Source organism: Schistocerca cancellata, chromosome 3 (genome assembly GCF_023864275.1).
Source record: "Schistocerca cancellata isolate TAMUIC-IGC-003103 chromosome 3, iqSchCanc2.1, whole genome shotgun sequence".
Lineage (NCBI taxonomy): Eukaryota > Metazoa > Arthropoda > Insecta > Orthoptera > Acrididae > Schistocerca > Schistocerca cancellata.
In genome coordinates, this window is record NC_064628.1 from 75,324,562 (window position 1) to 75,343,160 (window position 18,599).

The window sequence follows — 18,599 nt, forward strand, 5'->3', positions numbered from 1 at the left end:
GTAACAGAACCCAATACGCTGTGTTCGACGACGAGTGTTGATTGGAGACGAACGTATCGTCAGGTGAGCCTCAGGAAAGTGAGCACGGGCAGATGCTTAGATTAGATTCTCCATTTTACTGGTTGTTGAGCTTCGTGGCTACAGTTTATATTATTTTAAGAAATACAGCAGCCAGCTAATTTTTATCTATTTTTATTGATACCATTACGCGTTTCGAGCTTATACCCACCTTCAGTTGGCGTAGTACATGTGTAAGATTGAGTTAGCCCATCGCTAAAACATCGACTTCAGTTTGTATGCTGCAGGTGCCTTTCTATCCTGCTTGTCGTGTATATGGCACAAAAACAGCGCAGTATCCACCATGTAGCCCGGCAAATGAAGGTGGGTGAAAGTTCGAAATGCGTCTTGGCATAAATAAAAATGCATAACGATGTGGCTGATGCTGTATTTCTTACAATAATACTTAGACTGTTTATTGATGACGCCGTGGAGTACGGGAAAGTGTCGTCATTGACTGTTTGTAAGACGATACAGAATCACTTGGAAATATTTTTTATTTGGTGCGATGAACGGCAGCCAGCTGTAAATGTCGGTAAATTATCTTTAACGCTAAATAGTAGGAAAACAGTCCTGTTAGAATACGGTATTAATGGTATACTGCTTGTCATGACAACACGATTAAGTATCTAGGCGTAACGTCGCAAAGCGACATGAAATTGAACGAGCACGCCGGGTCGGTCGTGGGGAAGGCGATTGGTCGACTTTGATACATTGGGAGAATTCTAGAATCAGAAGTTCATCTCTGAAGGAGAAAACTTGTACTAGGGGCATTCAGTAAGTAATGCAACACATATTTTTCTGTAAGCAGGTTCGTTTCATTCTTGATACCAATACATCATATTATTCCCCACTCTTTTGACCGTGAAACCCTATTTTCAACGTATCCTCCCTTCAATGCGACGACCCTTATGCCATCTTACAGGGACCACTCTACAGGTTGAAGTCGGAACCAACGTCATCCCGCATCAGTAATCTCCACTTACTGCTTCCCGTGGAATGCAGCCTTCATTGGCCAAAACAGACGGCAGTGGGAAGACTAGAGGTCCGGTCTGTAGAGTGGATTAGAAGGAAGAGTCCAATTAAGTTTCCTGATTTCGTCTCGGGTGGGCAGACATGTGTGAGGTCTTGCGTTGTCATGGAGAAGGAGAAGTTCATTTGCATTTTTGTGGTGGCGAATACGCTGGAGTTGTTTCTTCAGTTTCTTGAGGGTGGCACAGTACACGTGAGAGTTGATAGTTGGACCATGAAAGAGGACATCAAACGAAGCAGAGTACCAGAGTGTCGTCGCCATGACTACCGGCTGTGGGTACGGATTTTATCTCCCCCTTCGGAGGAGAGGTTGTGAGGCGCCACACCATGGTTGCCATTTTGTTTCCGGTTCGAAATGATGAACCGATTTTTTATCGCCTGTGATGACTTAGACAAAAACCTGTCACGATCAGCCTCGTAACGTGCAAAAAATTCCGCACAGATGGTCCTTCGTTGCTCTTAATGGTCTTCTGTTAGGCAGGATTGACCCCAGTGGGCACAAACTTTTGAGTACCCCAACAGGTGGACGAATGTGTGGCTACTACCAACAATCTTCAACAGCTGAGCAGGGAGGTGTTATATCCTGATCCATCGATCACCTCGAATGAGAGTGTCCGCACGTTCCAACATTGCAGGTGTCACAGATGTGTTCGGCCGGCCGGAACGCAGGAAATCGCACAGGTGTGCGCGACCTTGTTGCGAGGATAACACACACCTCTCCCAACGACTCACCGTGATAGGTCTCCGCAGACAATCTGCAAACGACTACTAATATCTGCATGTTTGTATGAAATAAAATCGTCATAACTTCTGAACGGTTGGCGTTAGGACGTTCAAACTGCACGGTTGTCCGCTGGGCAAGTTGGAATCAGTAAGCGCATGCATGTTTGGTTTAGCGACGAAGCTCACATTCATTTGGATGCGTTCGTCAATAAGCAAAACTGGCGCATTTGGGGGGAGTGGGAATCCGCATTTCGCGATCGAGAACCCTCTTCCCCCTCAACGGGTGACTGTGTGGTGTGCAGTGTCCAGTCACGGTATAATCGGTGCGATATTCCTTGATGGCAGGGTGACTACGGAACGGCACGTGAAGGTTTTGGAAGATTATTTCATCCCCATTACTCAAAGTGATCCTGATTTCCACAAGAAGTGGTTCTTGCAAGACGGAGCTCGAACCATCGGAGCAGGAGAATGTTTTATGTTCTGGAGGATCACTTTGGGTACCACATTCTGGCTCTGGGGTACCCAGAGGCCACATTCATAGGCTTCCATTGGCCACCGTATTCTCCTGATCTGATAGCATGCGACATCTTTTTGTGGGGCTGTGCTAAAGACAAGATGTTCAGCAATACCCCCAAAACCAATTCCGAGCTGAAAAAAGCCATTCAGGAGGTCTTCGACAGCATCGATGCTCCGACGCTTCAGCGGGTCATGCAGAATTTTGCTATTCGTCTGCGCCACAGCCTCGCTAATTGTGGCAGGCATATCGAAGCTAAATCGGATTATCTGTAGTGAAATTTATGTGTTGAATAAAATGTGTACACACCGTAGTTTGTAGCTAATTTACATTTTTTCATATAGTTCAATAAATCTCACTCTGTATGTATATATTGAACATTAGGGGCGAAAGACTACCTTCCCTGGATTACATCCTTTTTAATCCGAGCACTAGTGTCTGCAGCTTTCCGAGAGCCAAACTGATCTTCATCTAACACATCCTCAACTTTCTTTTCGATTTCTCTGTATATTATTATTGTCAGCAACGTGGATGCATGAGCTGTTAAGCTGACTGTGCATTAATTCTCGCTCTTGATAACTTCGGAGGTGCGATGATATATAACCAGTCCCATAAATTCTACATACCAACATGAACAGCCGTTTTGTTGCTACTTTCCGCAATGATCTTCGAAATTGCGAGGAATATTATTTATTTCTCCTGCCCAATTTTATTCAAGTCGTCCAAAGCACTTTTAAATTCTTATTGTAATACCAGATTCCCTGTCTCTCTCCAATCGATCCCTGTTTCTTCCGCTGTTATGTCATTAGATAAATCCTCCTCTTCACAGAGGCCTTCAATGCACTGTTTCCACCTAGACACCATCTCTTCCTGACTAATCTGATAAACCTCAGCCTACTCTTCATCCTTATTGCGTTGCGATCCGAGTCTATGTCTATTCCTGGGTATTTCGGAAGCTCTGCCTGACCTTGCTTTAATCTAGCTGTAATCATCCTGTATCCCTCAGCCTATGCCAAATATACCCTCCCCCTCTTGTAATTCTTCAACAGAGTATTAGCTATTACTAGCTGAAATTTATTGCTGAACTCAATTAGTGTTCATCCTTTCTCATTCCTTCTACCAAGCCCATAGTCTCTCGTAACCCTTCCTTCTACTCCTTCGCCTACAACCGCATTCCAATTCCTTTTCTGAATTTCCTGTTCAATATAGTCATATATTTTATCCGTGTCTCCATCTACTACTTGCGACGTCGGTGTTGGTTTGATGTGATTCTCATAAGACAAACTTTGTGACTGAACTGTTCCCAGGAAGTCACTCTCTGACCCACATTACTACTCACAACAAATTCTAGTCCCGTTATACAATGTTGTGTTGCTTTTGACAATACCCAATACTCGTCACACAAGAAAAATTTGTCTTCTTTCCATTTTACTTTACTGACCACCAATATATGTAGACTGAGCCTTAGTATTCCCCTTTTCAGATTTTGTAGCTTCACTACCACATTCAAACTTCTGACATTCCATGACCCGTTGATTATTCAATCTTTTTCTCATGATCTCCTCCCCCTTGACACTCTCTTCTCGGAGATGTGAATGGGGGTCTCATCCGGAATCTTTTACCGACGGAGAAATCATCATGACACTTTATCAATTACAAGTCACAAGTCCTGTAGGTACACATTAGGTGTATTTGCTGCCGGGGTTTCCATTGCCTTCTGCATCCTCATGCCGTTGATTATTGCTGAATCTTCAGGGTTAGTTTCCTGTTCCAGGTGCAAGAGGGTGCCCTGAACCTCTGTCCGCTTCTACTCCCTCTTTGATACGGCCATTGGCTGGAAGATTTCGGCCGACATTGCCCATGACTGTTATCCAAAATTTATACAATTGCTCCATTCGAACTCAGGAACCAAGCTGTTTTGTTTACTAGTGAAAGACGTTACCCCTAAGCCATAGGTGCAGCAAGGGGTGCATATGACCAGACAGTGCAGAAAAATATTTATTCGTATAGCCGTAGTACTACAACGTCTCGCATGCAGTTATTTCTATGCATGAAACGAACCTTTTGTTCAGCCATTGCTGTCCATGAGGAATAGTATCAGAGGATAACCAATACATTCCAAAACCGTTTACTACCATGCCTTGTGAAAGTGACTGTGACACTGGCGAGTACGCGCTGAGCTCCGCTATTTAAAGCCATACTGACAAGGGAACCTCCCCATCGCACCCCCCTCAGATTTATTTATAAGTTGGCACAGTGGATAGGCCTTGAAAAACTGAACACAGATCATTCGAGAAAACAGGAAGAAGTTGTGTGGAACTATGAAAAAACAAGCAAAATATACAAACTGAGTAGTCCATGCGAAGATAGGCAACATCAAAGATGATCGAGCTCAGAAGCGTCGTGGTCCCGTGGTTAGCGTGAGCAATTGCGGAAGGAGAGGTGCTTGGTTCAAGTCTCCCATCGAGCGAAACGTTCTTCTTTATTTTCGCAAAGTTATGATCTGCCCATTCGTTCATTGACGTCTCTGTTCACTGTAATAAGTTTAGTGTCTGTTCTTTGCGACCGCACCACAAGACCGTGCGATTAGTAGACGAAAGGACGTGCCTCTCCAATGGGAACCGAAAACATTTGATCGCAAGGTCATAGGTCAACCGATTGCTCCACAGGGAAAACACGTCTGATATATTCTATACGACACTGGTGACGGCATGTGTGTCACATGACAGGAATATGTTGTCGACCCATCTAACTTGTACACTTAGCGAATGGGTAAAAACATTCTTCTACGTTGCCCGATTTAGGTTTTCTTGTGGATGTGATAATTACTCCCAAAAAAGTGATGGAAACATAAGAGTTTGTCACATAAACTGCAACAAATGAATCCAACAGTTTCACACTCGCTCACTTTTCCCTGTGCTCTGTCAAAGTAAGTCGGCTCTCTGCCGTGGCAGCATGCGGACGGCCCCGCGCGCCGGCCAGTGCTCCGCTGCAGGCGTTGTTTACTTCCGCGTCGTAGCTTTAAGGCTTGTGTCCGTCAACCGTGAACAACATGTCGAGCCCTTACCGCCGTGCGACCCTTAAAGTTTCTTTCCCAGCTGAACATGTGCGACCTCGTGCACATGAAGTTGAAACGTTCATACGTGAAGAAGTTCGTTTAGATCCTAACCACGTTATCGGAATCCATTTTTCGATCACGAATAGTGTCATTTATATTAAAATGACAAACACCGAGGTGTGTGAAGATGTTATTCGCCACTATGCCTGATGGTCACGTCGGAGCTGTAACACTTGAACTCGCAGAGTACGGTCAACGCACGAATAGGGTGTTTGAACTACCTTTCGAAGTGCCGAAGGACGAAGCTGTCTCTGCGTTACAACCATACGATAACGTTATCGGTTACATAGAAGAAAAATGGCAAACCTTCACGACCTACCACGTCCTTAATGGCGTGCGTCAGGTCAAAATTGAACTGAAAAAACATATACCATCATACCTAACAATTGGCGGGGTGCGAGCCATTGTCATGTACGACGGCCAACCCCGAACATGTACGGGTTGTCGACAAGAAGGCCACGTCAGATCCGCCTGCATGCGACGCCGCCTGATCCAGACGCCGGTCGGAGAGGAAGCGTCCCCAGCGGTGATCACTCAGATCCCTGTCACATATGCCAAGGTTGCCAAGGAAGGTAGCACCTCTCCACAGGGTCTTCCTGCTTCGTTGCCGTCGTCTGATCAGGTAGATGCAACCGCTACTGAGATTCTTTCTGAGGTGCCACAGACGCCAGATCCTGACCTGCCGGATCTTCGCAGCACTGTCACTGAAAATGCTACTGAGATGGACGTTGATCCGTTAGTGGTACCTACTTCTGCTATCCTTCAGACTGGTCCGGAGTCAGACGGAAGCCACCCGCAATCAGACTCTGAACGACTTGTTCGAAAACAAGGGTCGACACGAAAGAGAAAGAAACGTAGCCGTACACCCCCTGATGAATCCATTCTACGGATGGATACCAGGGATGCAGACCCGAAGATGGACGGCAAACCGCTCTTTGATGACCAAAAGTCTGATGCGAACGACCCGCTTTAGGCGACCACTGGCAACGAACACCCCTTCTTACTGGCCCGTCGCCCCCACAGGTCGACGTGGAAGAGAGCCTATCCGTTGAGACGAAAACTACGTCTCCTCTCCACGTGTATGATGTGCACAGCCGAAGCCCTACCGCAGTATCAGTCTCCTGGGCAGACGACGTGGAGATCGAAGGGACTGGGGTGGACGGTGCTGATGATGGGGCGCCCCCATCGGTTGCGCCCGCGCCCGCAAACTCTCCATAATAGAAGCATCTTCAGCGGACCGGCACGATCTACGACCTCTCGCTCCTGAAGAAGAAGCCCCACCTGTGCCTGTGGGACTCCAACACCAGCATTATCGTGTCGCAACGATTAACCTCGCAACCATTCGTGCGCCCCACAAACTAGCGCTGCTCCGCGATATGATTTATGATGCGGACATAGATATTGCGCTATTTCAGGAAGTGCATGTCGCCGATTTTTCACCACCACGTGGCTTCACGGCGCATCTATCTCCCGCTTCGGACACCGGTAGTGGTGTTGCCATCATCTTACGCGAAGTTCTTCCTGCCGAAGATGTCCTATACCTCCCCAACGGCAGAGGTATGGCCCTTACTCTCTTTGGTGTACGCATCGTCAAGATTTATGCGCCGTCGGGCTCCAGCTACCACCGTAAACGCAATGCCTTCTTCGCGAATGAAGTTACACCCCTTTTTATGGGACCACACGATGAGTGGATCATGGGTGGAGACTTCAACTGCTCCCAGCGACCTCAGGATCAATTGCCGCGTCACTCACCATGCGCAGCTCTGGAAACAGTCGTAACGCGGCCACAATTTGTCGACACGTGGAGACATGTTCACGGTGATCTTTTGGGCTTTACGTACTACACTGCGCATTCCTCTAGCCGACTGGATCGCATCTACATCTCGCGATCCCTAATTCAACACACTCGACAGGCTGAAATCTGGCCTGTTACTTTCTCAGATCATGAGGCTTACTTCTGTGATGTTGTTCTCACAAGACAGGCAGTATGGCACGGACGTGGTTTATGGAAACTGAACACGGCACTTCTTAATTCACCTGACGGTCGACTTCTAATAGAAGACACTTCGATCACATGTAATAGACGCCGACCCATGTATCCGTCTACCATATCCTGTTGGATCCAGCGTGCAAAACCTGCTCATCGAAAAACTTTAATCCGGTATGGCAAAGATGTTGTCGCCTGGAGGAAGAGCACTGTGGACTTTTACTACAGGATCCTACGAGAATGCTCCACGATGCCAGCCTCCCCTGAGCGCCATACAAGGATGAACCATGCTAAGGCCCAAATCTCCAATCTCATGCGAAGGCATTTGGAAGGAGCGATAGTACGATCTCGTACTGCTGATCGCATGCCTCATGAACATCCGTCGATGTACCATATCATCCAAGAACGCCAAAATCGACGCCGAAAATTGATTCACGTCCTAACATATCAAGAAGGGCGTCGCTACGTAACCCAATCTGCAATAGGGAATGTGCTTCACGCCCACTACCAGTAGCTATACGCCGCAATTCCACATTCCCCAGAGTTGATCGAGGAAGTCACACAGCTCAACTTCGGTGGTATCCCAGGAGATGCGGCGATTGACTTGATGTCAGAGGTGACTGATAAGGAAGTCCGCGATGCGATCCGGGCAGGAACCATCAATCGCTCCCCAGGACCCGACGGTCTTCCCCTTGAATTTTATCGCACCTTCCGTGATTTGTTAGAGTCCACCTTCACCTCCATCTGTCGGGAACTGATGTCTCCGGAAGTACCTGTGCCGGACGCTTTCATGGAAGGAACTATTATTCCTGTACATAAACCGCATGGTGGCAACAATATCAGTGATTATCGGCCCCTCACCCTCCTTAACAGTAATATGAAAATCTTCTCTCGCCTTTTGGCGGCACGACTTAAAAACGTTGCCCGATATGTTGTGTCGCCAGACCAAGCATGTTTGGGAGGGGATAATAATATCCGCACGGCTTTATGCCGCTACAGGGATATGATCGCCGTTACCCAGGCACAACGCCTCTCTGGGGCACTAGCGTCTTTGGACTTTAGTCAAGCTTTTGATAGGGTTGACCATTCGTTCCTTAGGGCCGTTCTCCACCATATGGGTTTCCCAGTCACCGTTATCACGGTAGTGATGCGCCTTCTGCGGGGTGCCTCATCCAGGATTATGTACAATGGCAGACTCACTCCACCGATAAAAATAGGTCGATCCGTACGTCAAGGTTGCCCTCTATCAGCAATTTTGTACGCCTTTTCCTTGGACTCCTTGCTATGTGGACTAAGACAACGTTTGGTAGGGTTGTCCATAGATCGCTACCGATTCTGTTGCACGGCCTATGCTGACGATGTAGTCATTTATTTACGTAATGCCGACGAGTTTCGAGCTGTTTTGACGTGGGTAGCGACTTATGATGAGGCATCGGGTAGTTCTTTAAACGTACGTAAGTCACAAGTTATGTTCATTGGCACGGGACTTCCCGTGGAGTGCGTTACGCCTCTCACCACCGTTGATACCATTCGCTGTTTGGGAATAGATTTTTCATCTGATCTCCGGCGTTCAGCCACCATCAAGTGCCGACGCCTCCTTTTAATGATCAGAGCAGGTCTTATGGACCATCGCCTTCGATCCCTAGATATTCTCCAACGAGCTCGATATGTCAATATATATATCGCATCCCGAGTTCCGCATGTAGCACAAGTTCTACCTTTCCCGCTTACTGTGGCACGTCGCATGTTGGCAGCGATGGCATCTTTCGTCAGCTCTCGGCTGTTGTTCAAAGTTAACTATGCAGCCCTTACTCTTCCCCGTGAACGAGGTGGGATAGGTCTGCTTCACGTGCCGGATAGAGCTCGCGCCCTATTTGTCAGCTCCCAGATGACGGTATGGACACGTTGCCCAACGAGCCTCACTGGTCTCCTCCTGTCGGTATATTCGCCGGTCTCACTTTCAGCCCCAGTGATGATCTCGGATGTTCTGGCCCAGTTCCATTATATACGGTACTTCTTTCTTGAACTTGTAAGTAGGCTGTTTATGTTTTCTTATTGGCAACGTTACGTAGCGCTCTCTGTATGAAAATCACTGGCTGTGCTGTGTGCAGTATGTGGCTAGTTTGCATTGTTGCCTGCCATTGTTGTCATGAACTGCTATAGCTGGATGTGAACAGCAGATTGCGTTGCGCAGTTGGAGGTGAGCCGCCAGCAGTGGTGGATGTGAGGACAGAGATGGCGGAGTTTGAAATTTGTAAAAATTGATGTCATGAGCTGCTGTATATATTATGACTATTGATGACTATTAAGGTAAATACAGTGTTTGTTCTCTATTAGAATCTTTCATTTGCTAAGACTATCAGTAGTTAGTGCCTTCAGTAGTTTGAATCTTTTATTTAGCTGGCAGTAGTGGTGCTCGCTGTATTGCAGTAGTTCGAGCAACGAAGATTTTTGTGAGGTAAGTGATTTGTGAAAGGTATAGTTTAATGTTTGTCAGGGCCATTCTTTTGCAGGGATTTTTGATAGTCAGATCGCGTTGCGCTAAAATTATTGTGTGTCAGGTTAAGCACAGGCTTGTATAATTGTTCTAAGTGGACGTTTCACATGTAAAATTGTTCTAAGGGGACATTTCATATGTCGACCCTTAGCCTAGGATACCTCACTGGAATCTTCTGATTTTTTCTTGTAGTTTGTGTATTTAGTGTAGCTTTTGTTTATTGCTAGCGCGTAATTGTAGAGAGAATCTCCTTTGTAGTTGCAGCCTTTCATTGTTGTACTGTAAAACAGTTGTGGCATGCATGTAGATTTGCGCCAAGTATTTCGCTGCTGCAATTAACTAGATATTATTTTCAGTGCTATGTTAATGTGTTCTCTTATTTTTGCTATTCAAATTGTGCTTTTCTGTGTTGTCGTGTGAAAATAGTGACAATAATGGCGTGTGAAAAACGTAACACTAGGCTCCAAACTAAATTGAGAAATAATAGTGACGACGAGCGTAGCTTATCAGCACCACTGGGTAGTGAATTAACTAATATTCAAAGTAGTAATTTGGTAACTGTGCATAGGGAAATGGAGCGGGCGTCAGACAATGGCGTAGGCAGTGAAACAGGTAGTGAACAGGGAAGCATTGTCGATCGATCGGTCGGCAACAGCTCGCCTCAGGAATCTGAAATGATAGGACACAATTTTGCAAATACTGTAGATTCAGGTTTTGCGTCCTCACCGTTTTCTCAAATGAGTCAAGACACATTTTCCGCTTGTCAAAATGTGAATGTTGCCGGTGCAAATTCACTGCCGAAAAGCACTGAGGAACATGTTTCAGACACCAGTGCATTGTTATTACAGTTAATGCAACAAATGGGACAAAGGCTACAAAAGTTAGACACAACGCTTGAACAAAATCAGAAACAAATGGGACAGAATCTTCAAAAGTTAGACACAATGGAACAAAATCAGAGACAAACACAGCAAAAGCTTCAAAAGTTAGACACAATGGAACAAAAGCTTCAAAAGTTAGACTCAGTGGAACATATGCTTGAACAAACACGTGAAGATTTAACTACTGAGTTACATAAAATAGAATCGAAATGTCAGAAAGTCTGTAATGACGTAAAAACACAAATTTGTGAGCATTTCCAACCTATTTTTTCGCGTCATGAGAATGTATTACAGAATCACGAAGCAGCCATAAAAGAACTGCAAACCATTGTTCATGAAAATCATGAGACCTTGTGGGCTAAAATTGACTCAGTTGCATCTACCGATTCGGTTACGCAACTGGCAAAAACTCAGGAAAACTTAAAGAACACAGTAGATTCGATTTCAACACAAATGGACACTCTGAAACTTGGTTCAGAAAAACACACTGAGGAAATGTGTTCACTATCGGAGAAAGTAGCTGAACTTTTGGATCAGGTCACTAACTTATCTACAAAGGTAGATGATGATCTGAATGACACAAGACCCGTAGCCTTCACTGACACAGAAGACTATGAACAAATAAGAAAATTCAAACAAAATCAAAATCAAATTAATACACAGTATAAAAGAGAAATCCGGGAAGTACAAGATCAGTTGACGCAGGTGATACAAGAATTACGTATTTCAGAGGACACTCGCGCCCCAATACTGGAAGAGGGACATAGAAATACGGAAAAGCCACAATATAATAACACAGAGCATTTCGGTAATTATGAAAGAAATTGGCAAGGTGCACCGAATTTTGAGATGGAACCGCCGACACGACGTAACAATGACCGATATGTGACTCGCCGACATGATGATTTTGACTATAAGCTGTTCATTACTACACGTAAATTCAAAACATTTAAGAATTCTGGCAACGACATTCATCCACAAGCGTGGCTCCATCAATTCTCTCATTGTTTTCCTCCCAACTGGTCATTAGAACACAGATTAGAATTTATGTGTGGCTACTTGGAGAATGAACCAGCTGTAAGAATGCGATCGGTCATTCACGATTGCCACAGTGAAGGAGAGTTTTACCATGCCTTCCTCTCAGCATATTGGTCTCAAGCCACACAAGACCGCGTAAAACATAGCATCATGATGATGAAACACTTTGAACAATCTGAATTTTCCAGTCTTGTCAAATATTTTGAAGACATGTTGCACAAGAATCAATACCTGTCAAACCCATACAGCCCCTCAGAACTCATCCGCATTTGCTTAATCAAACTGCCCGAACATTTGAGACATATTATTTTAGCAGGACGTTGCAAAGACGACATTGAAGCTTTTCAGGGACTGTTACAAGAATTAGAAATTGACACAGACAGTCGCGTAATGCGAAAACAGGAAAACAATCACTACAGGTCACATCCGTCACAATTCCGTGACGACAGAAACGATAACTGGACGCGACAAGGCTATTCTCACCACATAAGTCGTGACCAAAGCAGACACCACCCATATGACAACCATTGGCAGAGTAATAGTTACAGGGAAAGATCACCTTTCCGCGGTAATGACTATCACAGAGACAATCAGAGAAACAGACAATATGGTAAACAGAACAATTATTATCAAGGGAGACAGAATAACTTCAGACGCAACAGTTCAGCGCGCAGTTACGATTCCGGGAGAAATTCTTCACCACATGACCGACGAACAAGAAACTATTTAAACTACCGACAAAACGACAGACCTGAATTCCATCAGAACTGGCGGGATTCTCGGCAAGGCGAATTTGTGGAAGTTAGGCCTCCTAATCCCAGTAACGGCGCGCGCCAACAAAGAAACAGACAATGACTCACACCGCAGGCAGCCGCGTGCGCCCGCTGGCTCAGGGAAAAATAACATAGACGCTAACCTTGAGCAAAATTCCAGTATTCTTCACCGACGTATACCAAATGATAATTGCGTTAAAGTTGAAACTCTGCGTACTGAGAAGAGCAAAGGTTTACACCACATTTCACATGTAAAACCGTTTATTGAAAGATAATCTGCTTTTTAACTTTGTCTTTGCCATAAAATTTTTCACTTCTCGTTACTAGTACTCTTTGTCACACTTACAAACTGTTAACATGCAACTATGTTTTAAAGCTAACTAACCATCCAGTCAAGAACATAGGTAACTTAGACAAGTAATTGCGAATGCATTGTTATTGCGAACAGACGACACAGTGTTGTTATTTATACATTCCTCCTTGTTAGTTGCAAGATTACGTAACGAATATACGGCTTAGATACTTAGAACATATACCAGCACTGCTAATGAAATTTTCATGCAACATTTTGGTTTGCTTGAGAGTGGATTCTGGATTTGAGGTGCTTTCTGTGAAATGCCAGATGACACAGTGGTTAGTTTATGTGACAGCTACACGATTTTATCACGACGCTGCTAATGCGTGACAATTTACAATGTTGCTTTTGCGGTGTATCTGTTTTATATCTGCACAGTTTTTTCTGAATTCTTCTATAAAGTGAGACATGTTTTAGTAGTAACTTTTGTGGTATAGCTACAATGAGACAGCCTTTTCCGTAGCACAACAATACTTTACAGCACAATAATTCCTTCATCGCGGCAATAAGCGTAATAACTAAGTTATCTATACGCAAAGCATTTCACTGTGTTTATCATGAGGTAAGTACATTGACTTCTGCAGAACTTAGCTTTCGGAGGACAATAACTACGACACTTCCCAGAGATTATCTTACAGCAAGACGCACATTTAGCGCTACAGGACACGTATTTGAGTGATTAATTTTGTACTTAAAACATTTATTTTTAAAGATTTTTGAATTACAAAGAAAGTTTTTCGCAATACATTTCATTCCATTGCTGAAATCTGTAACACCTGAGGGTATAATTACAATAAACCTCAGGGGGGTACACGCCTACTTTGTGTACCATGTGTTTGGCAAGCACAAGGAGCCCTAGCTAATATGGTATTTGCTTATACAACTTTACACATCGGTACCATATTTCTCTAACACATAAATTACACCTATCTGATCATTTAACAGAGAAACAAACATCCTTTTACTACGTCAGTGACACATGTTTACGCAATCACAGAGTTGGATTACTTCACACTTAAGAAATTGTACTTTGTCTGTACTGTGTGAACTGTTCATACTTTTTTGGTACCATTGTGATACTATGAGAGCTTTGAATGATGTATTTTGGTATGAGATCATAATTTTTAAAGTACGTTTGAGGTAGATGACACTACTGAAATGAGCAGAGAATTTTCTTTAGGTTTTGAAATCATTGGAGGAAGCTACGACGTTTTTGACATTTGACTGAGGTGTTATGATGTTATTTTTACGACGACGATGTGTATTATGCTGTTGAGGTATGTTTATGTCAATAAAATTCTTGACCTATGAAATGTTTTTATATGAGACTGTCACTGTAGCGGAAACTGCTGTCGTAAATATTTCCGTAAGAAAGTTAAGTGACCACCTGCACATAATGCGACGTGGGCACCCAGGTGTGTCAGACACCTGGAGAACAAGCCTTTTCAGACGCTCAGGTAGAAAAGAAAGCCATTAGGATGTGCCTTTCATCGCTAATGCGACACGCTCGTTACTTGAAAACATATGATTTTTGTAATGCGTTGTGGGCACACAGCTGTGTCAAACACCTGGAGAATAAACCATTAGGATGTGCCTTTCATCGCTAATGCGACACCCTCGTTACTTAAAAATTTATGATATTTACTGAAATGCCTAACAAAATGACAAGAAATATTTTTACATCTGCACACCTGATTATGACAAGAGTCTTTGTACGAGAGTTGAGAGCAATTAACTTATGAAATGAAATGTCACATGACTACTGAATGACATTTTTATGCTTTGGTTTGCGTAATTGCTTATTTCATTTGATATCTGGTTTCCAGCTGTGTTGCAGCATTGCTTTTATAAAATGAGATGCATTTGCTAATGTGAACTCTTTCTGTCAACAGATCTATTAAATGATAATTTTGTAATCCACATTCTTTAAAAAAGGAGCACTTGGAAAGGAAAGAACAATAAGAAGGAACTAGCAACAGTAAAACAAAATTTTCTTTTCAAGTACATGGTAATATTTTTTTACAATCAGTTGTTATGGTGCACCACTTTAATTACATAGACATTAAGATGTGAATAGACATTTCCCTTGTCTGCATTGTTGTTTTTCCTGTAATATTTTTTCTGCTTGAGCTATGTCATGTTTAGGTATAAGTTGCTGCTGTTTGTCAGGCATAGTGTTACTGAATTTGACTTTGTGTTACTCTTCTAAGCTAGTTTTTCTTGTTTCCTGCATTGTCTTATATTAGTTGTAATATTGCACTTGCTTTGCTAATTTATGCTGCTTGCTTTGCCATTTCTATTTTTTGTCATTGATGTTTGTGTTAATTATTTTTTTTTGCTGCATTGCCTCGTCCCTTAGTTTAGCATCTGAGCTCAGTAGATTTAAGTTAGCTTAAGAGGGGGTAGACTATATAAGAAACTGACTATGGAGAATAGGTAAAGAATGCAATGCGAAGTTATATGAAAAAGATTTGGGCCCAAATGAGTATTGTACAATCAGAAATAATTATTTTGAAAGAAATATGAATAGAATACAGGAAGGAGGTATAGATAGGACTTTTTCGGAATAATGATGAATGAAGGGAGATCTCCGAGAAGTAAAGAAAGTTTTGTTTGCAAAATACTGCAGTAAAACAAACCCTGTCCTTTCCTTCTATTATTCCGCTATATGTTTGTGTACCCTTGTGTATTTGTGTTTTTCCTGTCTTTATGTGTTTAGCTGATGAGAGCTATGTTGTAGAATTTTTCTAATACTTTGTTATTTTCTTTGTAAAGATGCTTAGACATAATTTATTCTGTGTTGTTTTCATGCTCATGTGTGAAGTTGAATTTTTAAAAGTGATTCTGATCTTTTATTTTTGTACTCATGTCATCATTCCTGTAACACTGATGTATATGTTTATTTCTATTGTTTTGTAAAGCCTGCACTACAAATATTATCTGTATTGTTATGTTTTTAATGATGTATTTTGTATCTTTGTAATTGTATTCTTATGTTATATAATTGTAATTGACACCAGTTTATCACATTAAGTAACTTGTATGTTACATTTCACTGCACACATTTCTGTTGGTCATAGTATATGGACAATATGTGAGAAGTAGGGACTGATAGTGTTTGCACGTGTGTTAATAATTCAGCAAGGGACTGGATAACAGCATTGCTGGTTCTAAGGACAATTAGAAAAAAAAGAAAACTTTGTGAGTGGACAAGTGGTGGTTGTGGACTTGCTATATTATCCGCAAGACTCTTCGATGGTGATTGTGCACCTGCACAGTCGCAGCAGATGGCTGCTGGCCATCTCTACCAGGACTACAGTGGGTCTGCATCTTTGATGACCCACCAATACCATTATTTCTACAAGGACTACAGTGGGTCTACACCTTTGCTGACTCACCAATACCATTATTTCTACAAGGACTGCAGTGGGTCTGCACCTCTGGTGGCCCACCAATACCACAATCTCTACCAGGACTACAGTGGGTCTACTCTGTGATGACCTACCTACCAATATTCATCAACTTCGACTGACTCTGCTGTGGGTTTGCTCTGTTGTGGCCCATTACCTGTCAGCATGTCAAGAGTCAGCACTGTCTTTCTGTTGGAAGGACAACACTACTTCTTCAAGACTGCATGGACATCCACTACTTCCGTGTGCATTGTCTTTTACTGCTCAGACTTTGATAAAAGAAACGGCAGTTTTACTGTGGTGAATGATCAGGACTGTCTTTATGGACTGTGAGAAAATTTTAGCTTTTGACCAACATTGTATTAATCAGTGTGTGCATTTGATATCTTTCTTACTGTAATTATGAAAAATTTTATCAAATCTTTATTGGCCACTGCCCAAAAATGTTTTGTAAAATTTTTTGTGGGGAGCATGGGGGCTATGTAAGTAGGCTGTTTATGTTTTCTTATTGGCAACGTTACGTAGCGCTCTCTGTATGAAAATCACTGGCTGTGCTGTGTGCAGTATGTGGCTAGTTTGCATTGTTGCCTGCCATTGTTGTCATGAACTGCTATAGCTGGATGTGAACAGCAGATTGCGTTGCGCAGTTGGAGGTGAGCCGCCAGCAGTGGTGGATGTGAGGACAGAGATGGCGGAGTTTGAAATTTGTAAAAATTGATGTCATGAGCTGCTGTATATATTATGACTATTGATGACTATTAAGGTAAATACAGTGTTTGTTCTCTATTAGAATCTTTCATTTGCTAAGACTATCAGTAGTTAGTGCCTTCAGTAGTTTGAATCTTTTATTTAGCTGGCAGTAGTGGTGCTCGCTGTATTGCAGTAGTTCGAGCAACGAAGATTTTTGTGAGGTAAGTGATTTGTGAAAGGTATAGTTTAATGTTTGTCAGGGCCATTCTTTTGCAGGGATTTTTGATAGTCAGATCGCGTTGCGCTAAAATTATTGTGTGTCAGGTTAAGCACAGGCTTGTATAATTGTTCTAAGTGGACGTTTCACATGTAAAATTGTTCAAAGGGGACGTTTCAAACTCAGTTATCTACGCTTCACCTTACCAAGACAGCTTTTGCTCAAGACGAAGGCAGTATACAATGTCCTCCAGTTCGGTCGTCCACCTAACCCGATTGAACAAAAGTTCCCCCAGGTTGACTGGCGTCATGTATGGCGCGCGGTGTTCGCCTGTTACCTTGACACGAATGTTCAATCTGTCTGGTACCTAACTGTCAATGGTAAGCAAGTCAACCAATTTCGCCTTCATCGTATCCACCTCGCCCAATCACCTCTATGTTCCACGTGTGGAGTGCCAGACAATGATGAACATCGGTTTGGTTGCGGACCGGCGGCGGAGGTTTGGCACTTGGTTCGACGTATTGTGGCTTTTCTAACGCGGGACATTCCGGATCGGATTACTCCCCTTTCATTATTATTTCCGGAACGTGATTATTTTCCTCGGACAGAGACCAATGCTGTGAATTGGATACGCGGACATGCCATTCACTACCTAATTGGACAAACTATAGACTCTGTATTCGATTTTTGGACATACCTCAATGACCGTCATTATGTCGTTGTCCGTCACCCAAAATAGAGACAATTTTTCTCGAACTTCCTTGGGAGTGCTTTCCACGAGACGCCTCGCAGCTGGAACGTGTGAAGCCAAGAGAGAAGAAGGTTTCCTGTTTGAACCAATGAGCATTTCTGAACAATTCAACGGAACACATCAATTTGGAGAAGACGTGACTCAACATATTACCAGCGGGGCGCAGAAGGCCTCTGATCAAATACACAACAAAACTACACAAAACAAAATAAAAAAAATAAAAATAAAATTCAAAAAAAGGAAGATTTTGTTGTTTGTAAGGATAGCCCTAACCATGATTTCCCATATTTCCCCTGGTATATAGGCAGCTCTCTGGAGTAGCTTTAGCCAGGAGCCAACGCCTGAAGTGGACCAGATTTTTTTGTTATAGGATGAAAAGTGGCGGTGGCACTTAGGTTTTTTCTTTTTTTTAGTTAAAGAAAATTACAATAAAATTTTAAAAAAAGATGGAAAAAAAGAGGTCCTTTCTTCAAGTCTCCCCTCGAGTGAAAAGTTTTTCTTTATTTTCGCACAGTTGTGACCTGTAAAAAAAATGTTTTTAACTTTTCAATTTTTT